Consider the following 27,721-nt stretch of genomic DNA (forward strand, 5'->3'; position numbering starts at 1 on the left):
TGTTTTTTTAATGTTTTATTTGTTTTTGAGAGAGAAAGAGAGAGAGAGAGAGAGAGAGAGAGAGAGAGACAGGGAAGGGGCAGAGAGAGGGTCTGAAGCAGGCTCTGCATAGATGACGGCGAGCCCGATGCTAGGGCTCAAACTCACGAACCATGAGATCTTGACCTGAGCTACAGTTGGTCGGATGCTCAACTGACTGAGCCACTCAGGAACCCCTCGATAGGTTTTGTGTAAAACCAGCAGGATGCATTTCTGACATAGCTCCATACAAAATGGCTCAAATACATGTTCTTTTTAAAAAGAGTTGTCTTAAAGATAGGGCAGTTTGAACATTAAGAATAACAATTATTGCATCAAATACATGAAAACTTGTGAGTTAAGAGAACATATTTACAATTTATATGTCAAAGAACTTATATTCAGAATATACAACTCAATAATAATAAGACGAACAGCCCAATAAAGAATGAGTAGAAGATTTGAATAAACACTCACAAGAGAAGATACATATTAATGGTCAATAAGTCCATGAAAGGATGCTCCAAACTTCATTTGTCATCAGGAAATGCAAATTAAAAACTCAACAAGTGGGGCACCTGGTGACTCAGTCAGTTAAGCATCCGCCTCTGTGTTGGCTCCTGTCATGATCTTGCTATCGTGGGCTTGAGCCCTGTATCAGCCTGCTTGGGATTCTCTCTCCCTCTCCTCTATGCTCCTTCCCCATGTGTGCTCTTTCAAAGTAAATAAATAAACTTAAAAACTTCAGTGAGATATCATTTCAAACCTTCTAGCATGGCTACAATTAAAAAGACTGACAAAACCGATTGTTGTAAAGGATGAAGAACAACTGGAACTCTCCTGTGTTACTGGTGGGAATGCAAGAGTTCTCTTTGCAAAACGGGTGGCAGCTTCTTATAAAGTTAATTTTCACCTGCCATAACTCGGCGATTCTAATCCAAGCAATTTACCCAAGAGAAATGACAGCAATTTTCCATAGGAGATTTCATACACAAATGTTTACAGCAGTTTTATTTGTAATGACCCCAACCGGAAACACCCCAAGTGCCCATCAGATAAGAAAAAAAAAAGTATGATGTATCTATAAGATGAAATGGCTACTCAGTTCTGAGAAAGAAAGAAACTATTGACACATGTAACACATGGATGAATCTCAAAAACGTAACTCTATGTGAAGGAAGTCAAATACAAGAGTATGTACTACCTAATTCCATTTATATGGAAGACTTGAATGGGCAAAACTAATAGTGAAATAAAGGAGATCTGTAGTTGCCTCGAGATGGAAATGGAGGGGATGATGGGCTTCAAAAAGACACAAGAAAACTTTGGGGGTAATAGAAATGTTCTCTATCTTAATTGTAGTGGTGGTTTCACAGTAGATTATACTTTGTAGGTTATATACATGGTAGGTTATAATTTGTCAAAATGGGTACAGTATACTTTCTGTAAATTGTGCTTCAATAAAGTTGACTTAAAAGACCTAAATCCATGATGATTTTTCAAAACAAAGCAATGAGCAACTCTTATTGGTTCTTAGTCATGGGTGGGAAATGGCTCTTCGTGAAGGTTAACTTATTCAGAGTAGGATCTTCAAGAAACAATAAGTGCATGTCATTGACTAAGTGTGATTGTGCTCAGGGAATATTTTGGAGGATGGAACTGTTTCCTGCAGTGTAGGGATGGTGGTTACCTGACCATGCACAACCATTAAACCCCTAGACCTGTACACCACAGAGTACTCTTTACAAATTTATTTTTTTAAATTCAAGATTTGCGTTTTCTGGTCTACTGTGAAAGAAGCTTGGGCATCACCTTCCTGTCCTAACAATAGTAAAAAGCTAGGAAAACTGAGGAACCTGAGTGGCTCAGTCATTAAGCAACCGACTTCAGCTCAGGTCATGATCTCACTGACATGAGCCCCATGTTGGGCCCTGTGCTGACAACTCAGAGCCTGGAGCTCGCTTCAGATTCTGTGTCCCTCTCACTTTCTCTGCCCCTCCCCTACTTTCACTCTGTTTCTGTCTCTCTCAAAAACAAAAACAAAAACAAAACTGTAAAAACTGAAAAATCAATGACTCTTCTTAGACTGATTAGAGAAGTTAAGTCACAGGGCAGATTGCTATACCTCAAATTGGAGAGAAAGGCAAATAGAGAGAATCATAACTTAGCAGAAATCCACAAGTAGAAACTTCTGTGGGAACCAGTGCCTCAGCCCGGAAACCAGAACTGTAATGGATGAGTTGCTGGAGATTCATGTGGACAAATCTGAGATATAAAAATCCCAGGGGAACCCAAACACTGAGGGGTATTCACATTTTTGTGAGTTTTACCTTCTGGAACTACTAGCTTCTTACAGTGAATAAGGAGAAAAAGCTCCTCACTGCTCTGGAAGGAAAGGTAAAAGGAATAATTCTGAGATATACCAAAGCATTCTGTTCTTAACAAGGTATTTTAACCAGAGCCGGCTGGAGTTTTATAAGAGCTTCAGGTGGAAGGAGAAAAGGCCAGCTCCAGCCCTCTTTAACCATCCTGAACCTTTAAAGAGGAGGAGAAAACTGAGAACCTCTAGGGAAGTTCAGTCTAGAGGCAAAGGCTTATTAAAAGGTTGAGTCCTAGTCCTAGAACCCCCTGCCCCTACACCTCACCACCACGTGACAAAAAGCCAATTTACTACAATTCCTTTCACTCAATACATTAGGTCTGACAATCAGGACAAAAATAAAATTACTGAAGGGCAAAACAAACAAACAAACAAACAAACAAACAAAAAAACCCACCCTAAAAACAAAAATAAAAAAACCCAAACTAGTTTGAAGAGAAAAAGCAAGTGTCACAACTGGACTTAGATATAGCAGGGATGTTGGAATTATCATACTGAGAATTAAAATAACAATGGGGGGGGCCTGTGTGGCTCAGTTAGTTAGGTGTCAGACTTCTGATTTCAGCTCTGGTCAGGATCCCAAAGTCTTGGGGTTGAGTCCTGCAGTGGGCTCTGTGCTGAGCATGGAACCTGTTTAAGGTTCTTTCTCTCTCCCTCTGCCCCTCTCCTCAGCTTGAGTGCGCTCCCTCTGTCTAAAAAAATTTTTTTAAATAACTATGATTAATATGCTAAGGACTCTAACGTATAAAAGAGATAGCCTTGTAAGAATAGATGCACAATGTAAGCAAAAAGATGGCCATTCTAAAAAGCACCAAAAAGGAATGGTAAAAATAAAAACCCCAAAACAGAAATGAAGAATGCCTTTGATGGGCTTATTGGTAGACTGAACATGGAGGAAAGAATCTCTGAGCTTGAGAACATCTCAGTGTAAATCTCCTAAACTGAGAAGCAAGGAGAAAAAAGACTGAAAACAACAACAACAACAACAAAAAACCCAAAAAACAATCAAGATCCAGGAGACAACTACAAATGGTATAAAATGCGTATAAGGGAAATACCAGAAGGAGAAGAAATTGATAAAGAAAGGAAAGAAATATTTGAAACAATAATGACTTAGGACTTCCCCTAAATTAATGTCAGAAATCAAACAACAGATCCAGGGAGCTCAGAGAACATTAAGTAGCACAAATGCTTAAATAACCAAGCCTAGGCACATCATATGCAAACTACAGAAAATCAAAAATAAAGAAGAAAAAAAAAAGCACTGAAAGAAGTCAGAGAATGCTTTTTGCCTATAGAGGATCAAAGATAAAAAAAAATTAAGCTGACTTCTCCTCAGGAACCATGCTAATAAGAAGAGAGTGGCATTAGATATTTAAAGTGTTGAGAGGAAAACCCACCAGCCTAGAATTCTGGACCTTGCCAAATTATCCTTCAAAAGTGAGGGGAAAATAAAGACTTCCACAGAGAAACAAGAATTGGGCAGATTTGGTACCGGTAGACCTGCCCTGCCTGAAATGTTAGAAGTTCACCAGCGTGGACGGACAGCCAGTAGCAGTGGTTTACAAACGAGACCGTCCTCAGAGTGAACAGCTTCTACAGACATTCAATTGTTAAAACACCTATTTTAAGGATTCATTTCCCTGTAATTGAAGTTTCTTTCACCAAGCAATGTAAACAGAACATCTCTATCAGAAATGTTAGAAGTTCTACAGAAGGGAAATGATATAGGTTAGAACTCAGATCTATGTAAGGAAAGGAAGAGCACCAGAGAAGGAATTAGTGCAGGTAAAATAAAATATTTGTATTTTTCTTATTTTTAATTGATCTAAGATAAAATTTACTTAAAATTATAATAACAAAATAATAGCGACAATGTATTTGCTTTTATATACATATTCATATCTATGCTTACGTATAAATGAAATGAATGGTAGCAAATATGCCAGAAAGAGATGGAAGAATTAGGATTATGTTGTTGCCTGTGAATTGGTATAGTGTTATTTGAAAGTGGGCTTGAATTAGTTGCAAATGTATATTGCAAACTCCAGGGCATCCACTAAAGGAAGCTTAGGAAGCATATGCTATGACGTAAATGCAGCTAGAAAGTATTCTGCTGAGCAAAGTCAGTCAGTCAGAGAAGGACAAAGCCGTATGATTTCCCTCATATGTGGAATATAAGAAACAAAACAAAAGCTCATAGTTGGGAAAAAAGAAAGGAAAACCAAGAAACAGACTCTTAACTATAGAGAAAAACTGATGAGGGAGAGAAAGGAAAGAAAATGGGTGAAATAGGCGATGGGGAGTGAGGCGGCACCTGTGATGGGTGCTGGGTGATGTGTGGAAGTGCTGAGTCACTCTGTTATACACCTGAAACTAATATTATACTGTACATTAACAAACTGGAACTTAAAAACTAAAAACAAACAAACAAACAAACACCAACCAAACACACAAAGCATGTGCTAAGAATGGAGAGAAAATGGAATTGTATAAAATGCTCAATTTAAACCACAAAAGCAGAGACAGAGGGGAAGGCAAAAATAGAGACAAAGAACAAGGATAGCAAATAGAAAACAGTAACGAATATGGTAGATATTAATTCAACTATACCAATAATTATACTGTCAATGGGCTAAACACACAAATTAAAAGAGATTGTCAGAATGGATAAAAAAAAAAAAGACCCAAATATATGTTTTGAAAGAAACCTATCTTAAATATAAAGACACCTATAGATTAACAGTAAATAGAGGGAGAAAGATATACCTTGCTAACACTAACCAGACGAAAGCAAGAGTAGCTAGATTAATTTCAGACAGAGCCACTTCAGAGCAGGGAAAGTTACTAGCGATAAAGAGGGACAGTACATAATGACAAAGGGGTCAATTTTCCAAGAAGACATAACAATTCTTAAAGTTATCTAACAACAGGGCATCAACATGCATGAAGCCAAAACTGATAGACTGAGAGGAGAAATAGAAAAATTCACTATCAGAGTTGGAGACTTCAGCACCCCTCTCTCAGAAATGGGCAGATCCAGAAGACAGAAAATCGGCAAGGACATAGTTGAACACGACAGCACCATCAATCAACTGGATATAATGAACCTCTACAGAATACCTCAGCCAACAATAACTGCATACACATTCTTAAGCTTACCCACAATCCCTGGCTTAGGAGGCCAGTGCCTTATCCATTAGGCCACTGGGGCTTCATGTCACATTCTTAAGCTTAGATGGAACATTCACCATGATATTAGTCAAATGGACATTCTTGTCCACAAAACACACCTTAACAAATTTAAAAGAATAGAAGTCACACAAGGTCTCCTCTCATACCACAATGGAATTGAACTAGAAAGCAATTACAGAAGGATAATCCCCAAATACATAGAGATTAAACAACACATTTCTAAATAACACAAATTAAAGAAGAAATCTCAAGAGAAAGTTAAAAATATTTTGAATGAAATAAAAATGAAAACACAACTTATCAAAATTTGGGGGATGCAACAAAAACAGTGCTTAGAAGGGAATTTTTAGAATTAAATGCATATATTAGAAAAAAAAAGAAAGACCTAAAATCAATAATCTTAATTTACAAAATTAGAAAAAGAAGAGTGGATTAAATCCAAGCTAAGCAGAAGAAGAGAAATAACAAAAATTAGAGCATAAATCAATGAAATAGAAACAAGAAATCAATAGAGAAAATTAACAGAGCCAAAAGCTAGTTTTTTGAGAGAATAAAATTGATGTTCCTAGTCTGGCTAACTAAGAAAAACAGAGAGAGAACTCAAATGACTAATATCAGAAGTAAAAGAGGAGGGGCACTTAGGTGGCTCAGTCAGCTTAGCCTCCAGCTCTTGATTTCGGCTCCGGTCATGCTTTTGCAGTTTGTGGGTTTCAGCCCTGCATCAGGCTCTGCACTGACAGTGTGGGGCCTGCTTGAGATTCTCCTTCTCTTCCCCTCTTTCTGCTCCTCCCCTGCTCATGGACTGGGTCTCTCTCTCTCTCTCTGTCTCAAAATAAACAGATTAACTTTTTAAAAAAGGATAATAAAGGAATATTACCATGCCCACAAATTTGATAACCTAGATGAAATGGACCAATTCCTTGAAAGACTCACCCTGCCAAACACACACCCAGAAGAAAAGGACAATATGAATAGATTTATGTCTATTAAAGAAATTAATCAATAATTAATAACCTTCCAAAATAGAAAGCATGATCCAGATGGAGTCACTGGTGAGTTGTATCAAGATTCAAGGAAGAAATTATTCCAGTTTTCCATAATTTCTTTTAGAAAATAGAAGCAGAAAGAATACTTTCTAACTCATTTTAATGAGGCCAGCATTACATTAATCCAAATCCAGACATAGATGTTACAAGAAAAGAAAACTTCATACTAATATATCTCATAAACACAGGTGCAAAAGTCTTCAACAAAATATCAGCAAATAAAATCTGACAATGTATAAAAAGACTTGTACCTTATGACCATGTGGGATCGATTTTAGGTATACAAGATTGGTTTAACATCTGATAATCAGTAATGTAATCCATGATATCAACAGGCTAATGAAGAAAATTCACGTGATCATATAAGTAAATGCAGAAAACACATTTGATAGGATTCAACACTTGTTCATGATTAAAAAGAAAGAAAAAACACCTCTCAGTAAACTAGGAACACATAAAAACTTCCTTAACTTCATAAAGAATATCTGCAAAAAACCTATGACTAACATCACAATTAATGGTGAGAAACTCAAAGCCTTCCCACAAAGACTGAGAATGAGACAAGGATGTCCCCCTCACCACTGCTTTTCAAAATCATACTGGAAGTCTTAGCTAATGCAATAAAACAAGAGAAGGAAATAAAAGATATACTGATTGGGGAGAAAGAAATAAAACCATCTTTGTTTGCAGGTAACATGATCATCATCTATGTAGAAAATATAGAAAACAAGCTACAAAAATGGGCACCTGGGTGGCTCAGTTGGTTAAGCATCCAACTTCGTCTCAGGTCATAATCTCACAGTTTGTGAGTTCAAGCCCTGCATCAGGCTCTGTGCTGACAGCTCAGAGCCTGAAGCCTGCTTCTGATTCTGTCTCCCTCTCTCTCTGCCCCCCCCAAGTAAATAAACATTAAAAAAGATCCCAGCAAAGTATTTTTTAAACAAACTGATTCTAAAGTTTACATGAAGAGGCTAAAGCTCAGAATAGCAAACACAATATTAAAATAGAAAAATAGAGTTGGAGGACAGGGCTACCTAACTTCAAAACTTATTATAAAACTACAGTAATCAAGAAGTATGGTATTAGCAAACAAATAGACAAATAGGTCAATGAAAGAAAATAGAGAGCCCAGAAATAGATTTGCCTAAATATAGTCAGTTAATCTTTGATAAAGAAGCAAAGGCGATGAAACAGAGAAAAGACAGTCTTTTCAACAAATGGTGTTGGAACAATTGGACATGAATCAAGACCCAGACCTAACACCTTTCATAATAGTTAACTCGGAATGGATCACACATCTAAATGTATAGTGAAAAACTATAAAACTCCTATAAATTAATACAGGAGGGAATCTAGATTACATTGAGTTTGGTGATTTCTTTTTAGACACACCATCATAGGCATAATCTGCAAAACCATTGACTTATAAGCTGGACTTCATTCAAATGAAAAATTTTCAGTTTTGTGAGACAAGAGAATAGAATAAAAAGATAAGCCACAGAATGGGAGACAATATTTGCAAAAGACAGATCTGATAATGATTATCTAAAATATACACATAAAACCACACTTAAAACTCAACATTAAGAAAACAAACAATCCAATTAAAAATGTGCCAAAGGTCTTAACAGATACCTCATTAAAGAGGGCATTCAGAGGCACCTGAATGGCTCAGTTGGTTAAGTTTCTGACTTCAACTCAAGTCATGATCTCATGATTTGTGCGTTCGAGCCCTGTGTCGGGCTCTGTGTTGACAGCTCAGAGCTGGAAGCCTGTTTCAGATTCTGTCTCCCTCTTGCTCTTTGCCCCTCCCTCACTCCCACTCTGTCTCTGTCTCTGTCTCTCTCTCTCAAAAATAAATAAATGTTAAAAAATGTTTTTAAAAAGAAGGCATTCAAATGGCAGATAAGTACATGAAAATATGTTCCACATCACATATCATCAGGGTTAGCTAAGTATGAACCATGAGCTATCACTACACACCTATTAGGATGGCCAAAGTCTCAAACATGAACAACACCAAACACTGATGAGGAGATTGAACAATAGGAGCTTCTCATTCATTACTAATGGAAACGTAAAATGGTAGAGCCACTTTGGAAGGTAGCTTGGCATTTTCTTGAAAAATTAAGTCATCTTCTACATATCATCTAGCAATCACACAATCTGACATTACCCAAAGGAATTGAAAACTTATGTCCACACAAAATTCTGCATACAAATGTTTGCAGTAGTTTTATTCCTAATTGCTAAAACTTGAAATCAACCAAGAGGTCCTTCAGCAGGCAAATTGTTCAAGAAATTCCCAGCAATGAAATGTTATTCAAGAATTAAGAAGAAACTATCAAGGCATGAGAAGACATGAAGGAAACTTGGCCAATCTGAAAAAGCTACATATTCCATGATTCCAATTATATGGCTTTCTGGAAAAGGCAAAACTACGGAGACAGTACACAGATCAGTGGTTACCAGGTGCTGGGCAGGCCAGTGGGAAGGCGGAGAGGGGATGAACAATCAGCACAAAGGGTTTTTAGGACGGTGAGATACCTAATGATGACTAAATGTCTACACATTTGTCCTAACCTGTACAATGTAGAATACCAAAAATGAACCCTGAGGTGAACTTTGGACTTTGGGTGATTTTAATGGATCACTGTAGATTCATCGTTCATAACAACTGTACCACCCTGGTGGGGGATGTTGTTAATGGGGAAGCTATGCGTGTGGGGGGAAGGAAGTTTATGGGAAATCTCCTATCTTCTGCTTAATTTTACTATGAACCTGAAACTCTTCAAAAAAAATAGTCTATAAAAAAACTCAGCTGGATTGTTGGGGGAATTCTAGAACAGAATGCAGACTTTGAAAAGCAAATTTACCTATATTGCAAATGTATGACATAACTTCACTGAGGGGGAGTGAGAAAAAGGGGATCTGACTAAGTAACTTTGGAAGTGGTATTTTAAGGGGAAACTATAAGGCTAAAGACACAAGAATTGTTAAAAAAAAAAAAACCCACTATATTCTTGTTGGAAAATTTGTTTCTCACAGAGGCAGCAGTTAGCAATTCTGAAACTACTTTATGTGTATACTAGGGCTGAACAAGTAAGTATAAATTGTGGATAATGGGAGCCAATTTTCACACTGTTCAAGAAAAAAGTTACAAATTAGCTAGAGGGAAGGCTAGGGTCCAGGGTGCTGATTCGAGGTGATGAGTAAAGTATCAGTAAGAACTCATTTATTTTAATATGTATGTGGATCTATAGGTACAGAAATAGATATGTATATATATGGGTTAGCACATATGCATCTATTTCCTAACTCTGTGTACAGAGAAGTCCCCAGAGCGGTGACATCCTTGGTAGCAACAAACACACCTAGCACATGGATCCTTATTTCTAAATAACATTTTCCATAAAAGAAATCAGTGCTGTATTGGAACATGGCTGATTCTAGGACTGAAACAGGGAAAATACAAGATGAGCCTGGAGCATCCTTTAGTGTCAGTCAGGAAGGAAGGGAGCACGAAAACACCCACAGAGAGAAAGAGACAGAGACAAAAAAAAAAAGAGAGAGAGAGAGAGAGAGAGAAAAGAAAAACGAAGAAAGGGAAAGAAAAGGTAAAGATGTGGATGTGTCAGAAGGATACAGATGCTAACCCAAAGGACCTCTCTCAATGCCATAGCTAGAACAATTTGAGTAAATAAAGAAACAAAAACACAAATAAGTAGCAAATAGATTCTATTCTGAAGAGTTAAATAAATATCCATGAGTCCATACTGAATGTATTGGATTGAATTGTGTCTCCTCAAAATTCATATCTGACAGGAGCTCGCAATATGAACTTACTTGGAAATAAGATCTTTGAGGATGTAATTAGTTATGGAACTTGATAAAAAAAAATCATCCTGGGGGTGCCTGGGTGGGTTAGTCAGTTAAATGTCCAACTCTTGATTTCAGCTCAGATGTTGATCTCAGCGCCATGAGTTTGAGCCCTACATTGGGGGAACCTACTTAAAACAAAACAAACACAAAAACAAACAAATGAAAAAATCACCCTGGATTTGGCTTAAATCCAATGACTGGTGGTGTCCTTTTAAGGAGGAGAAGATGAAGAGTTGCCCAGAGAAGGATATGAACATGGCAGCAGAGACTGGAATGACACAGCTACAAGCCAAGAAACACCAAGCACAGCCAGCAACCACCAGAAGCCAGGAGAGAAGCATGGGACAGCTCTCTTTCAGAGCTTCCAGAAGTACTCAATTTCAGACTTCAGTCCTCCGGAATTGTGAAAGAACAAATTTCTCTTCTTTTGAGCCTCCTGGTTTGCAGTGATTTCTTAAGGCAGCCTCAAGAATCCAGCACACTAGTATAAGTAAATCACTCAATAAATAAAGAGGATGGAAGGGATACCTCTCCTTACAGGAGAGTACGGGTGGGATCCCCTCTCCTGGAAGCAGAGCTTAATTCTTCTCCCTTTGAGTTTGGGCTGGAGTGGGTGAATTGCTTCCAAAGAAGAGAATATAGAAAGAGAAAAACAATAACTACAGTTAAAGTAATTCTACAGGAACACACCCCCTTAATCTAGTGTTCAAGGTTAATAGCATCAGTAATAGGTCACGTTAACAGCATGTTACTGTTAAAAGTACTTCACCCTCACATTATCCTTCCCTGAACCCATAACCTCAATCGAATCATGAGAAAATATCAGATAAACACAAATTGAGAGAAATTCTACAAAATAGCTATCACTCTTTAAAATGGTCAAGGTTAGAAAAAATAAGAAAAGGCTGAGAAACTGACACACATCAAAGGAAACAGATCTGACGATTAACACAATATGGGGTCCTTGATTGGATCCTGAAATGGAAGAAGGAAAGCAGCTTGTAAGTTGTTAACACTAAATAAACTGTGGAGTTTAGTTAATAGTATCGTACCCATGTCAGTTTCTTAGTTTTGACAAATATACCATGAGTAAGTGAGGCGCTAACATTAGCGGAAACTGGGTGAAGGGTATACGGGAAATCTCTTCACTATCTTTGAAACATTTTGGTAAATCTAAAATTATTCCAAAATATAGAAAGTTTAAAAAAAATACAACTGTGAGTAAAAGATCTAGAAGTCAGTCAGCATTTCTCTACCTTTACTTTCCATTTGTGGTTTTTATTTCCTTTCTCTGAGATGGAAGAGAATCTTCACTCAACTTGTTTGCCACTCCTCCCAGCCCTTTTCCCAAACTAATAAATAAATTTTAGAAAAAAGAAAGTAAGTACATGAATGAATGAAGGAATAAACAAAGGAGCAAACAAATAAATAGAATAGAATGAGGGCACCCGGTAGTTGGGTGGGAACAATTAGAAACTGTAAATATTTTGCCCTCACAGCTTGCCCACCACAATGGCAACAGCCACACCAGCACCGGGTTTCAAAATGAAAGTTCAATATTTATTCTGGCTGCCTGGTCCCTCATCCTTATCCTTGCACAGCTGGCTTTCAAATGGAGCCAAGGTTTCTTCTCCTGGTCTTCCGGTTTCCGTCTCCACATGTGTTATAGGTAAACAATCCATGGACTTCCATGCCATCTGATTGGCACTCAAGGAAGAAAAGCATGGTCTGAGGACAGAGAGCTCATGTAATCTCCTCTTGGATATTTTCGGGAGGTTGTTGCACAGATCAGATGCGCCAGGTAAGGGATGTCAGTACCCTTTGTGAACCTGAAAACATTACAGAATTGTTAGGTGGTATTGTTGTTGCTGTCATTCGCCTCATGCTTTGGTTCTCTCTGGACTGTAATGTTCTGCTTGCCACTAGCCCAGCGTGCTTCCAGATGAACTTCACAGGCACTGAATATGGCGAGTTGGCCTGATTTGATTCTTCAGCTTCTGCAGCCCTGGACTCTGTGGCTTGAGCCATTTGACCCTTATCACTTTTGGTTCGGCTCTATATTTATCCATTCATTGAAAAATGATATTAATAATTGAACTCTGTGCTAGGAAGTTCTGTGTTAGGTATAGGAACACAGAGATAGGTATAGGACACAATCCCTGACTTTGAGGAGTACATATTACTTTTGGCTGCTCTCTGGCTTTAGTTCTGAGCCCACTGGGATATCCTTGCTTAGCATTTCCTCTCCTCTCTGACTCTAGGCTTGTCTTTCTCCCCCTGGCTTGGTCCATCTGCATTGTCAGGTGATCTGATTCTCAAATTTGGCTTTGGAATCTCTACTTAGTGGGTCCCACCTGGCATGAGGCAGTGTGAATGAGAAGAGATATATCCAGCCCCTTGCTAATTCTCAGCCTTAGAGATTCAGGAATCTGACAGTACAGGCTATCCACCCTCCTGCCCGGCCATCAAATTTCTAGAGTTGCTTGTTGCCTTTCTCCCTCATCTGTTGGTACATTCTGTCCACCTTTTGGAACATTTTTCTATTTTATCTTGGGCACATTCACCAACTTTTTGCCTGAATCCCTCTGGACTTTCTTATATACCCCTGAGTGTTACTTGTCTTTCTGATGGGTTCTCCAAGCAGCAGCATGGGATCTGGCCTCCATCTTGTGGTGCATCCACTAAGGTTTGGAAATCTATTTCCAGATTATCGTTCCTCCACAGCTGATGAGAGGGTCCAGCTGGAAATAGCTGAACAACATGCCAAATGGCAAGAGGAGGGCCCTGTCCCAACTAGGAAAAGCAAGACTACTTAGCATTTTTAAGAGTTTTGTCTTTTCCAAGAAATGTGACAAAAGACATTCTTGCTCAGGTATAAACCAGTTCTCTGTGTCCTACCAAGTGATCAAAGCCTAGTTCTTAAAGCCAAAATGTCTCATCTCTGGCTGTGAAGTCTTCCTTAAAAATTTCCTCTTCATTTTTTAAAGGTTGGGGTAACTAGCTAAGGACAGTTCCACTGGTCTGGAGGTTGGCAGAGGTTAGGGTACGAAGTAGCCACAGTTGATTGGGACACAGCTTTTCCTCTGGTGTGCAGCAGCTAAGTTTCAGGTAGATCTTGGTCCCCACACCCCTCAATGTCAGTCACCTCTGCAAAACAGCAGAGAGTAGGTAGCTCCATTTACTGGGTGAATATCATCACCTTTCTTATTTGTTCCATGATATGAAGAAGGTTGGGAGGCTCTCTTAACAGGTCAGACATAAACTACCACCTTCCTCATTGGTCTTGCTCAAACAACACCTTAGAATTCTGGAGTACAGCTGATCAAGGGAAAAGATGGGTGAACTAGCCCTTCTGAAGAGAGGTCCAGGAGCCACACACAATAGAAGGCAGTTCTTCACTTAACACTCTTAGAAATTCTGAAGCCAAAAGCGTGAAGAACCAAGCAGACCATAAGACCTAGGAGTCCAGCTCTCTCTCTGAGTTAAGGGAACCGGTGGGTGGAGAGACTGAGTTTCGAGCCAGAGGTGAAAATCTAGAAAGTGAGGGTAGGGGGAAGGAGGTCTGAGAGATGTTGCCACCCTGTCAGACTCTTACCTGGCACCAGAAAGAACTGAGAGCTGATACATCTCAAGGGCTGGGGGTAGGGTGTCAGAAAAGTCCATCACTATTAAGCCTTACATTAATAGGGTCTGGAATGGGAAGTGTTCTTTCCCCTGCCCTCCACCTCTTTAAATCATACTCATCCTCAGAGTTCCAGTTCAAGACTGATTTCCCCATAAAACACCCCTTCCTCTGCACTCCTACCACCATTTTAATCCCCACCATGCACTTTGGCATGTAAGTGCTGATGCATTGCATCATAAAGATTCATGTGTACTGCCTTAGCTTGTTTCTATCCTAGAAACAAGTTACCTTGCCTTAGGTCCTTCATAACTCTCACTACACCCAGTGTTCTGCTTGGCTTAGTAAATCCTTGTGAAATGAAGACAGTAATCAAGTTATATTGACATTCTCAATGGCCCACATGGTTCACCAAACCTAACTGGCTCAATGAAAATAAGCAGATGTTTGTGAGTGGAAAGATTTCCCTAACATGTGTCAACTAGTAGAGGCTAAACTTACTACCAGTAGGACATGCATGCCATGGGGCTTTCCAGTAGGACAGTAAATTATGCAGATTGGTAGTTCTCAACTTTGGATTCCTGTTGGAATCATCTGGGAGCTTTCAAAAGCTCCATTCTGATTCAACTGGTTTAGGGTGGGGCCTGAACCCCAGTGTGTTTTCTCTGGATGAGAACTTTGTTTCATATTTAAGGTTTTTTAAATGTGCTTTTTATACTTTAGAACTCTATCCCATCTGGTCCAGTTCACCTACCCCAATATCTGAAGAGTGTTTTCTAGAATGTGATTTATTTATCAAGTATATAGGCAGATGTATTATGTGGCAGGCCAAAACAGAGAAAAACAAGGTGTTTGCCCTCAAGAAACCCATTATAAAGAGGGACACACTTTTATGGAAATAGATAAAAGTATAAGTAAACCTTGCTACCTAAACTTGGGAACTTAATACAGTCAGATAATTTTTTTTTAATAACTTGCTATCTGGATTCTCACTATTTGCTACATGAAAGGCAGAAACCAAACAGATTATGTAGGAGCCCTCTCTTTGCAAGTTTACTATCCAACCTCTTGTTCTAGCTCAAGAACCAACCAGACTGCAATTTTACACCATTGGACATGCTATGTAGAAGAATGAGCCAAGAATGAATAGAAAGAATTGGCCATCTGGAGACATAAAGAACCCTGGCCTTGAGATCTTATAGCTCCTAGCAGTCTGGCTAAGTTAAAAGGAGGCTTTCCAGGTGAAATCATGGTCATATACTAGTGCTCAATCTCTGCTGGAAATGTTTTCTCTTTCCATTTGAGAGTCTTATGTCTCCAGTAGTGCCTAAATGTGGTTTCAAAGAAATGTTTGAGAATCTACATTGTCTGGTTCAGTTGAGGTATGCAGATTGCCTGTGGGTAGAGGAATGCATGTAGGAGTTTTCTTCTGGTCAGAAAAATAGGGGGTATTGGAGAGGAAAAGTAGATAGAGAGGAGAGGACAACCATGAATCGTACTTAGCATTGTCCAAAAAAGCCAAAGAGGAAGCTAGAATCCAAAAGCTAACAATGGGTCCTCTTGACTCCATGCTCCACACTCAGTTTATTCCCATGGCTCCTTTCTGGGGTATTTAAATGATTTTTACAAGTTCTTCTATATCCCATCCCTTGTCTTACCCTTGACTTTTTTTTACTTAAATTTTTTTATTTGAAGACTTTTTCAAAATAGAGGTAAAATTGGTATATAACATGTAAGTTTCAGGTGTATGACATTATAACTTGACACTTGTATACACTACAAAGTGAACACCACCAAAAGCTAGTTACCATCTATTACCATACAATTGACTCTTTTTACTCATTTCCCTTATCTCCCAACCCCCTTCCCCTCTGGAAACCACTCTTGTTTTCAGCTATATCTGGGATTGCTAACATTGTGAATTTGTCCATCACTCATTCACCTTGTAGACTTATCATGAACATGATACAGAAAAGCATTCCCAAAGTCATCTCCTTTTGTGCCCTACCTTTGTGCAGTACCCAAAAATGAGCAATGGAAAGACTAGCCCTTCTTCTGTGAGATCCCATAGTTGGAGATTGTCTAGTCTCCACCAAGGGTTGATATATCACCCTATCTCCTACTCTGATCTTGCCAATGAGTCTCTGCCTCCAATTTGTGGACTTTTAATATGCCTGCATTTTCTGAGGCAGTTGATGACCCTGCTTATCCATACGCTCCTCTTTCTTTTTCTCTGGCCTCCTCCTGCTACAAAGTTAAGAATGCTCTCTCTGAGTTATGTCCCTCAGAATTATTTCCCAGGCCCTTCATCTGTTGACCCACAAAGGAGGATCGATAAGAGAGTTCAAGAAAGCCGAAAGCCAGGAGCATTCCCCATGCTGGACTGAAGAAAGGTTGAAGCAGACCAGGCACAAACCCTTTAGCTCCTTGTCAGCAGCCTTTGATCTGCGTGGCAGCTAACACGAAAGTAGAATTTGGCCCTCCAACTGTACAGGACAAGACTTGACAAGGAAATCAGTTTCCCTGACAATTTCAAAAGCCCCGACACTTTCGTCACTTGGCACTTGGCCACAGGGAATGATGCTGTGGACACATCCGCACCCCACCAGAGAAGCCATTTTCCCAAGAAGGACTGGCAGTGCAAGCGCAGGCAAGTCTGTGAGGAATGAAGGACAAGCTCTTCCCTGCCCTTCATTGAGGACAGGTGTTGGAGGAACCAGGAGGATTTTGATTGGACAGTTGCATTACCCTCCTACTTGTCTGGGTGGTAAGGCACTAAAAGAGGTGGCCAGGGAGTCTGATGAAACTCTTGAAGTCTAAAGAATAAGCATATCTGCTGCTAGTCTCCTACAGTTTAAGCAAAAGATGCTGTATCTGGCCTTTGGAGGATCAGTCCATATTTGTAAGGCTACTTGTCATCCAGATCTGCACTTTTCAGCTTATCTAGGTTGTTCTTAGATAAGTAAACCGAACTCCATTATGTTTGGCCTTTTCGTAAAATGTGTTCCTACTGTGTGATTTCCTGAGTGCTCTCATCCGTTGACTTAGCCTCTCTGGGCTGCTTTGTATGGGGTTAATACCAGATAGCTAAGGTGCTGGGCTTGTGGTTAGTTTAGAACCAATGCTTCCAGTAAGACTGGAAGACATCATGAGTGTTGCTGACTAAAAAGTCAACCAAAGGGGGGCCTGAATGGCTCAGTCGGTTAAATGGCCAACTTCAGCTCAGGTCATGATCCCACAGTTCGTGGGTTCGAGCCCACATCAGGCTCTTTGCTGACTGTTTGTTCAGAGCCTGGAGCCTGCTTCTGATTCTGTGTCTCCCTCTGTTTCTGATCATCCCCCACTCATCATCTGTGTGTGTGTGTGTCTCTCTCTCAAAATAATAATAATAATAAACATTAAAAAGTCAACCAAAATGCAGCTAGCCAGCAAGGACTCTAAGGAGGGTTCTTCTAGAGTGAGAAGGGGACTAACAACCTTAGAGCCCCCATCAACAGCCCTAGTCTATGCCATTCTTCTCTAAAGATAGGCTCTGAGGATCATTACGCCCAAGTGGGTTCCGAAAGCCAGGCTCAAGAGGCAGCACTAAGTATTACCCCCAGAAAGAATGTGCCTGAAGCTGAGTATGTTGGGAATTAGTGAGAAACAGGAAGATCCCAGCTGGTGGTAGAGTGGGAGGCATTCAGAAGGTGGGAGCAGCATGCACGCACCTATTCACACACATTTAGTGCGTGGAGCTGCAGACATGGTGCCAGTGTGGCCCAGACAGGGAATGAAGAGCAAGAGTAGAAGAGAGGGAATGTAGATCCCATAAGCCATGTGGCAGTGGACTGAAGGTCCAAGGGCATTGGTGGCCACTATACAGTCACCCTGGGTTACCGAAAGGGGCACCCACTGATGCAGGTCAGATTTCCAGGAAGCAGATTCTGAAATTAAGATTAATTTGAAAAATGGGGTGCCTGGCTCAGTTGGTTAAGCATCTGAGTCATGGTTCTAGGAATTGAGCCCCATATCGGGCTCTGTATTGACACTGTGGAGCCTGCTTGGGATTCTCTCTCTCTCTCTCTCTCTCTCTCTCTCTGATCCTACCTCCCCCTTTTAAAATAAATAAATAGGGGTGCCTGGGTGGCTCAGTCGGTTAAGCGTCCGGCTTTGGCTCAGGTCATGATCTCACGGTTCGTGGGTTCGAGCCCCGCGTTGGGTTCTGTGCTGACAGCTAGCTCAGAGCCTGGAGCCTGTTTTAGATTCTGTATCTCCCTCTCTCTCTGACCCTCCCCTGCTCACACTGTCTCTGTGTCTCAAAAATAAATAAAAACAATAAATAAATAAATAAATATTAAAAAAAAAAAGATTAGTGTGAAGAAAACTTCATGGACAGTGCTCTATCATTCCCTATGGGGTAAGGGCAGGAAGCAGGGAGTAGCAGAGGGTGAAGTTGGGCTACAATGCAATTGCAAGGCCTCAGCCCACCCATCCCTTACAGCTGACATGGTCCTTTCAAGCTGTCCCAAATTGAGTCATGGGGCCAAGTGTTCAGTCACCGATATCTATGCATGTCTAGTCACCGGTCACAGGCTGCCTCTGGGAAGGGGGCACATGCATGGATGAGGCATCTCTCCTCAGTAAGGCCAATTCCAGCTGAGTGAGGTAAGCCAGCCACATCCCCGGCAGGTGAGGGAAACAAATCCTTCTCGCCTGAAGGGAGATCTGGGCATGCAACCCAACAATACCGATGAGGCACTGCAGAGCTCACCTAGATTCTACCCTCAGGGTTGGCCTTGGGGAAACTGGTAGAATTGTTAGAATATTCCCATGGTGCCCCTCACATTGCTTCCCAGCATCCTTTATACTCACTCCTTTCCGCATCTTAGAGCCCCTTGAATCCATACTGAAGGTTCAGATCTTATTTTGTTGCTATAATGATATCCCCTAAATGTCAAGGAGTACTTCCAAGGCAATCCTCAGGGCACCGCGATGAATTCGAAAGAAGGTACCATGAGTGGTACAATTTCTGTATCAGTGTTAGAAGAGGTCTTTGCCCAGGCCTATTAAAAACCAGATTGTTAAAGAGAAATCAAAATTAGAATCCTTCCCTTCCAAAGTGAGTTGTTTTGGGGGATTTTATTTGCCCTGAAGATATGTTCCCTGAATTTCAAGTGGGATCCAATCCTGGTGAACGTTTCTCCTTCTGGGTAAGTTCCCAAGAAGGGTAATGACAGACTGTCAAGATGCTTGGCAGATGTGGAGGCTGGGCTGCCGGAGGCTGTGTACTGGCGCCTCTGAACACACCACGTAAATCATCATCTCGGGCAGGAACAGCAATACTGCTCCCCGCTGCCATTACCGTGACCACCAGAGCTGAGGGAGGCCTTCCTTAATTAAAGCGATATCTTGCCTTTCCATCAGCACAATTAGAATTTAACAAACCGGAACATTTCTTTTAAGGTTTAGAATTATAGCTGATCTCAATATTCATGTACTGCAAAAAACAAAACAAAACAAAAGCCATCATCCATTCTGAAAGCATGAAAGGTGGTAGAGCAATAGGAATGAAAGAAATGGAGTCGTTCTACACCGGGGAGAGTAACCAGGGGAGACCATGGTGGCTCAAGAACGACCAGAGGAAAGGTGACCATTTCCTTTCAAGAATCTAAAAGAATGAGGAAAACTTCTCTCCCAGTATGGGGGTAGGGGAGGTATATTAAATAATTATTCAAATAACAAGCATGTATGTGACACTACTTTGACCAAGTTCTCTGTTAGGTCCATGAAAGACTTGGCAGGAAGGAAAATACAAAGATAAATAAGACAGAGGTTCTATTTGAAGGAGCTCAAGTCTACTTCCAGCTACACTTCAGGCATGTACTCCAAAATAAATAAGGCAAGAAAGTCGATGACAATCTAAAGAAAGTCTCAGCAGACAGTGATTTTGTAGTGAGCACTGACTATGTATTGTGTTAAGTGTACTTCAAGAACAAAAAAATCAAAAATTGAAGAAAAAAAAGAAAAAAGTCACAGGAGTTCTAGAAGCCATGCTGTTTTGAAGGATGCACAGCCCAAAGAGGCGGAGAAAAAATGCAGAGTCTTCAGAGGGAGGAATGAAGCATAGCGTGGCAAGAAGTGAGTCTGGGCTGTTCTGGCATCAGTGAGTAATAATATATAGCAATCAAATGAGCCAGGCACTGTTTGGGAAATTTAAGTCATTAAATGCTCACAACCTTACAAAGTTAACCTTATTATTATCCCCATTTTACAGATGGGGAAATGGAAGCACATAGGGATTAATTAACTCACCCAAGGTCACACAGATAGGATGGGGCAGAACTGAGATTCAAATGCAGGTGCTTTCACTGTAAACCAGTGCTACAATGTAAGCTACAAATATTAGCCTCGTATGTAATTTAAAATATTCTAGCAGCCACATTAAAAATAGAAAGCAGGGGACCCTGGGTAGCTCAGTCAGTTAAGTGTCCAACTTCAGCTCAGGTCATGATCTTGTGGTTCGTGAGCTTGAGACCCACCTTGGGCTCTGTGTTGACAGCTCAGAGCCTGGAACCTATTTCAGATTCTGTGTCTCCTTCTCTCTATGCCCCTCCCCCACTCATGCTCTGTAAAATGAATAAATGTTTAAAAAAAATTAAAAAAAAATAGAAAGCAGTCAGAGGTGAAATTGATTTTGCTAATGTTTATTGAACCCATAGTTTCAAAATATGAAAATTTCAATATATCATCAACAGAACAATTATTAATGTGGTATTGGACATTGGTGTTGTTTTTCACACCAAGTCTTTGAAATCTGGTATGTGTTCTGCACTTATAGCACCCTTCAGGTTGGACATTTCAAGGGCCTGACAGCCACACGAGACCATGGATACTGTATTAGACATTGCAGTGCCAAACCATTCCACAATGCTGCTTCCATTGTAGGTGGCTGACCATAGACGGTCAGAGGGTGACGGGACTGGAAAGGGGGCATGTTGAAGAAGTCCTCTAAGGACAAGTGGAGGAGTAAATGGCTTCTAGAAACCTCTTTTGAACATAACAAATGCAGTGCCTTATATGCAAGGCAAGCCTGAATCCCTTCTGTGTGATCTACTCATTGGTACAAAGCAGTCACTGTGATGTGGGTTTACAAGAGGTAATACGGCATATGATACGGGAGAGTCCTAATACTGGAGCCTGTACCACATACCAGTTGTGTGATCTTGGGCAAGGTACTTAATCTCTTTAAGCCTCAGATTCTACATCTACAGCTGTAAAATGGGAATAATCATGCCCACGTCACAGTGCTGTTGTGAGGATTAAACCAGATAATAGATTTAAAGCTCTTAGTACAGTGGTTGACACAGTTGTAAATGCCCAAGAAATGTGAGCAATTCCTATCATCAGAAGCCTACAGTTACACAATTACATATTTCCAAGTCATGAAGTCAGCCGGTCTCTGGATTGTCACCCCAGTCTCTGCACATTGCCTTTCTCTTTGGCCTCCTTCTGCAGTGGTACCAGGTAAAGGCCAGGTCAGACTGGGCAGTAAACTAGTATCATCCATGCAGTGACCTAGGAGGGGTGTGGTGAGAAGACCCAGAGGCTCACTCAAGAGCCTGCCAGCTTGAGAAAATCTTCTAAGGATGAGTAATGATGTCTGAACATGGGTCTTCTTCCAGTCAAGAGAAACCAGTTAAGACCCTTGAACAATCAGAGCAGGAAGGAGATTACCCAGGGTAGATCGATCTTTCTCTTTTTACAAATGAAGGAACTGAAATCCAATGAGGCAAAGGAATTGCCAGGGCCAGGCAGGCAGTCAGGAGCAAAGGCAGAGCCAGAAGCCAGGAATCTCAATGCCTGACCCTGGTGCACACTTAATGAAGCCTGCCTGTGCCTGTCTTGTTCTCATACCAGCCCTGGCTTTGTGTCAGAAATACCTGGACAGCTTTCAAAATCTACAGATGGACACAGGACATTCCTGTGGACATGCTGTTTTATTTATTTACACTGGTCATTTCCTGACCCCTCCCCCAACTGTCAGACTTTCCATCCCCACCTTCAAAATCCAGTTCTCAGGGCACTTGGCTGGCTCAGTAGGTAGAGAGTCTGACTCTTGACTTCAGCTCAGGTCATGTTCTGGTTGTGGCATCAAGCCCCATGTCAGGCTTTGCACTGAACGTGGAGCCTGCTTGGGATTCTCTCCTCCCACCATCTTCAAAAATAAATAAATAAAAATTTAAAACCCAGATCTCTCTATCTCTTCCATGAGGCTTTTTCAGTTGGCTATGTTAATACAGTAACAATACCAATAATATTAATGGCTAATGTTGGGGGTGCTCAAGACATGGCATTAAATAGAAGGGGAAACCTAGACACATTCAGTGGCAAAGGAATTTGCTCAAAACCAAACTGTTGTAAGTGATGGAGACAGAACTGAAACCCATCAAGAGCTCTGTCTTTGCAGCCCATGCTTTTAAGCCCAATTCTACATAATCACCATGTGATTTTGTAGTTAGGATCTGATTTTCACTTGGATCTTTTCCTTGCATATCTAGCTATCCTCTGTCTTCAACTCTTCTGGAGGCTCACCAAGTACGGAGAGGATTCCTTCTTCCTGGAATCTCTGCTCTTTGACTCAGGCAGTGGCAGCTCAGTGGACTCGGGCTGAAAGGAGGGGGCAGATGGTCACCAAGGAACAGAAGCTACTGTAGGGGCGTCTATCCTGGAGCTCCTCTGGAAACTCGTTTCTCTATTTACTAGGCACTTTTGAAACAGAAAACTCATAAAAATAGAAAGTTTATGTAATATATTAGGATGAACAATAGAGATTTAGTTCTACCCCTATTTTGTAGATAGGGAAATGGAAGTCTTTAAAAATTAGTTAGGAGTGCGCCTGGGTGGCTCAGTCAATTAAGCCTTCGGCTTCGGCTCAGGTCAGATCTCACGTTCGTGGGTTCTAGCCCCACATCGGGCTCTGTGCTGACAGCTAGCTCAGAGCCTGGAGCCTGCTTCAGATTCTGTGTCTCCTTCTCTCTCTGCCCCTCTCCCTCTCATGCTCTGTTTCTCTGTGTATCAAAAATTAAAAAAACATTAAAAAAATAAATTTAAAAATTAGGTAACTTAATTAGGTCATGTTCAGAGTTGATGGCAGGAATAACACTGGAGTCTGGGAAATAAACACAAGAATTATCATCACCAAGTGTTATCTACCTAATATGTATCATACTCTTCTTACAGATTATCTAATTTAGTCCCCCTAATGAAGTAGATATGTTAGCCACATGTTACCGATGAGGAAGCCGAGGGTGATTAACTTGTCCTGGCTCGCATAGCCGGGAAGGGACAGGGCCAGTTGTTGACTCCTATGTATTTCAACACTGGGTTTCCCATCTCCTAGCCTATTATATAATATTTCTAAAACTTACTATGCAGTGGGAAATTTACCTGCTTTTTAACAATCATCCCAGCAAGTAACAAACTTCTTGTAATGTTTATTTATTTTGAGAGAGAGAGAGGACGACTGGGAGAGAGGTGGAGAGGAGGGGCACACAAGATCTGAAGTGGGCTCTGCTCTGACAGAGGAGAGCCCCGTTTGGAGGTGGAATCCACACATTGTGAGATCATGACCAGAGCCAAAGTCAGACACTTAATGAACTGAGCCACTCAGGCACCCAACAAACTCCACGTTTAAAATGAAGCAACTCAGAGAAGTCAGGAACATGCTTTGGCTTGGCTAGTAAGTGGTGGAGCTGAGATTCAAACACAGGTCTGAGTCAAGGTATTAAACTCTTTGGTACTGATACGCTGTGTGCCAGAGGACCTGGACCTGAAGAGAGAACAAGGCTTGAGACCATTGTGAGATCCACAGCATACTTTATTTGATTTGGTTTGTGAAAATGAGCAGAAGCGGCTGTTCTGTCCTGCACACCAAGTGCCTTCTAACTGCTGGCAGCTTCCTCCCAGCGTGGACTTCAATGCTGACACTTCCCAGTAAAGGACACATCCCCTTGCATCTCTTACAAGCTTGAAAATAGACAATAGGAGGTCACACTTTCCAAGAATATCCTCCTTGGGGCTGAGAGCCAGCTGGAGATATTTCAGTCCCAATTAGGTAATTTTGAAGGGTTAAGTTATAAGCCTATAAAAGTGAGCAGTCACAGCAACAATTTGCATGCAATCTTTAGAAAGGATTCCAAGAATCCTCATTATAAACGTGGGTCACACTTTCTCCAGTGGCTTTACTCTGTTGACTTCTAGGTACTTGTCCAACACTAACTCATGAAGTCCATCATCATCCCAGTGGTGGTAACGGGAAGGAGAAGGTGACTTAGCAGGAAGAGGTGTGCTTAAGGTCAAGGGGAGAGACTTTGCAAAACAATCTAGGTCTGGTCCCAGGCAAGGATAGTTACATCAACCCTAACTCTGTTGCATAAGTCACTCAGAAGCAAGAAGTCACATCTCTTCTGTGGCTGAAGACTGGACAATTTTATTTCCTTCTCTTAGGAAAAAATACATTAAAAGAAGTACTCATAAAAAGAAATATCAGGGAAATGAAATAAGCAATGTCCATCTCTACCTTTTCATTTCTTTTTTTAAAGTTATTTATTTATTTGAGAAAGAGAGAGAGTACAAGAAGAGGAAGGGCAGAGAGAGAGGGATACAGAATCCCAAGCAGGCTCCATGCTGTCAGCTCAGAGCCCTATGTGGGCTCAAACTCATGAACTGTGAGATCATGATCCGAGCTGAAGTCAAGAGTCAGACACTTAACCAACTGAGCCACTCAGGTGCCCCAACTACCTTTTCACTTCTAAAATTCCAGACTTTTCTTGTCTCATTTGTTGTTCTGGCAAGATTTTTTTTTCATTTTTCTACATGTGCTTTCTTTGAGGGGAAGGGGGTCCTCTGTTCCTCAGGGTAGGTACTTTGAGACACCTTGCTCTCTTTGCGCTCCCCCCACCCATTTAATCCAGTTCCTATGTCTTCGGAATCATTTTGTCCATTTCCTCCAAATATGTCATTTCATCCCTTCTCTATCTTTTAAAATTGGAATGGTTTCCTCAAGCTCATAGGAAACACATTCCCTTGTTTTTTCTTCACTCTTTCCTTTCAGCTGCCTTCCTGAATGGCTGTTGCACCAATTCGGTTTTACTGACCACAATTGGTGCAGCTGGGATGGAGAAGCAGTAACTGACAAAGATATGCTAATCAGACCTTTCTGCAGAGTACAGTAAACCCACGCTCACATGCACAGGGCTTGGATTTAAGGAGAAAAGTCTCTTTTTCTCAGTATCCCATGCAGCTAGGATAGAAGAGTTTCCCAATTTCCTCCAATACGTGTTTCCTCCATTGGAGTGAGGAGGCCGGGGGAGAGGCACGACATGGCTGGCCTCCTCCGCATTCTTCTCTGTGAGTGATTTCAGACTGAGCTCAATGTTCAGATGAACAGGGCACACAGACTGGAAGGTACACTTACCAGGTCACTGTCTATGTGGAAATTGCCAGTGGAGATAGAACTGGGTGCCAGGAGGAGGCAACAGAGGCAGGGATGGTGCAGTGAGGTTCATTCTATTTCAGTTAGGGCCAGGAGTAACGCAGAAATCTCAATCAGACCTTTGCCCTGAGACCAGAGGCACAAATTATACTTTGTATAGTTTTTTTTTTGGTCTTGCTTTGGTTTTTCACATGGGGAAAAAGGAAGAGCAAGTGGCAACGTCACTGAAGAGACTCCAAATCTCACGTGGCTTAATATCAAAGATGGTCCACTAGATTTCTTCAAGAATGTTCCCCAACCCTTAGGGAGGGAACAGAGCCAAGGAGGGAGGGGAAACAGAAAGAAAAAAAGGAGCCAACTGGAGGATGCATGTGAGGGAAAAAACCCAGACATGCAAACGAGATCTCTGTGGTTCCTGTAAGGTGTGGGGGGACACCATTTACTCTCTGGGCTTTGGTGTCCCCATCTGTAAAACCAGCTTTAAACGGATTCAACTCTGAGTATATTCTGGCTCTACTATTCACATTACTGAACAGTAGAAATAAGACCATTCCCCTTTGTCTAATTTGTTATGGAGTCATAGAAAAAAGTCATGAAGTGGGACTCGGTTTACTTCAGTCACTGTCTCTATCGAGCCAAAAAGACCCATCTTTGAGAGAAAAGTCCTGTTGATTTAAACTCCACCTCGACATCAAAGCAATTCCTCCTAGCCCTCCAATGCTTCCTCCTCTAGAGCCCCCAGCGGGGCCCCTTTAAGGTTGGGTGTGCGCTCCAGAAACAGGCAAGTTCACGTGTGAGCCCTGCTCTCCCTCCACATCTGACATGGCAAGTGACGAAGGTGGGGGTGAGGCGGGGGGAGGAGAGGAGGACATGGGAATTTTCTAACGATCTTCTCTAGTTAATAGGCACAAGTTGTTAGCTTGATCTGAGAAGGCCTCTTTCCCTGCGTGCCAATTCCACCCCCTCTTTTTTGTAATGGGTTTAGTTCCCACAGCTAATGTACTGCGTAATGAGGCCGGAGGGAAGCAGAATGCTCTGGAGTAATGATACGGAGCCTCCCAGGCCCTGACAAAGGACAGAGAGAGCCCGGCTGGATGGTCTCAATGACAGGGTGCAGGCTCGTGTCAGCCCTGGCGAGTTAAAGCCTCCTGCCAGGGCCTGTGCTAAGCAGAGTGGCACAGTTCGGGCCTTGGTGTAAAACCCCCAAGAGATCCTAATATAAGACAAGTCCCTGCCAAGCCAAGTTTGTTTTTCTAAGCCTGACCCAACCCTCCTTTACTTCCCTCCTGGTCTTCCAGTCACTGGTGCAGAGGCCTCATACTCCCAGGGTCGGGTGTGCCTTCCTCACATAACCCACTCCCCGTAGGGTAAGAAAGACCCTTGCCCCATCCCATCAAAATGTACCAGGCTGCAGGTGAGGACACAAGAGCCACACTTGGGGTAAGCCAAAGCCTAGTTGGAAAAGTAGCCTCATTGAGAAGGCCACCCTAATTCTCTGGGTCATTTTTGATGGCTCACCTCTCTGTGCTCTATAGCACTTTCCTCCAGGGAAATGTTACCTACTTTGTTTCGCATGGTCACACCATCATGTGTGCACACCCATCATCCCCCTCTGACCTGTGCCCCTTAATCGTTCCTTATTCACCTTTTCCTTCCCTGTGGTCCCTAGTTATGATATGCAGTATAGAACAGGAGCTCATTCCAGGTGTACTGAGTTGAAATTATTTGAGTGACAAGGAACTCAGTTCCAAATATTTATGTCCATGGAAAAAACCTGGGTATAATTATAGATTATTTCCTGAAGCTATCCACCCAGTGGGCTCTAGGGATTCCCAAAGGGGAAGGAGGAAGGTGAGTAAATCAAAGGGAAAAACATCCAGTCTTTGGACAAAATCAATGTTCACCTTGTCCACTAAAAAAAAGAAAAGAAAAGAAAACCGCAGGGGTGTCTGGATGGCTTGGTTGCTTAAGTGTTTGACTCTTGGTTTTGGCTCAGGTCATGATCTCATGGTTCGTGGGTTTGAGGCTGGCATCGGGCTCTGTGCTGACAGTGCAGGGCCTGCTTTGGATCCTCTGTCTCCTTCTCTCCCTGCCTTTCTCTC

This window comes from Suricata suricatta, chromosome 10 (genome assembly GCF_006229205.1).
Source record: "Suricata suricatta isolate VVHF042 chromosome 10, meerkat_22Aug2017_6uvM2_HiC, whole genome shotgun sequence".
Classification (NCBI taxonomy): domain Eukaryota; kingdom Metazoa; phylum Chordata; class Mammalia; order Carnivora; family Herpestidae; genus Suricata; species Suricata suricatta.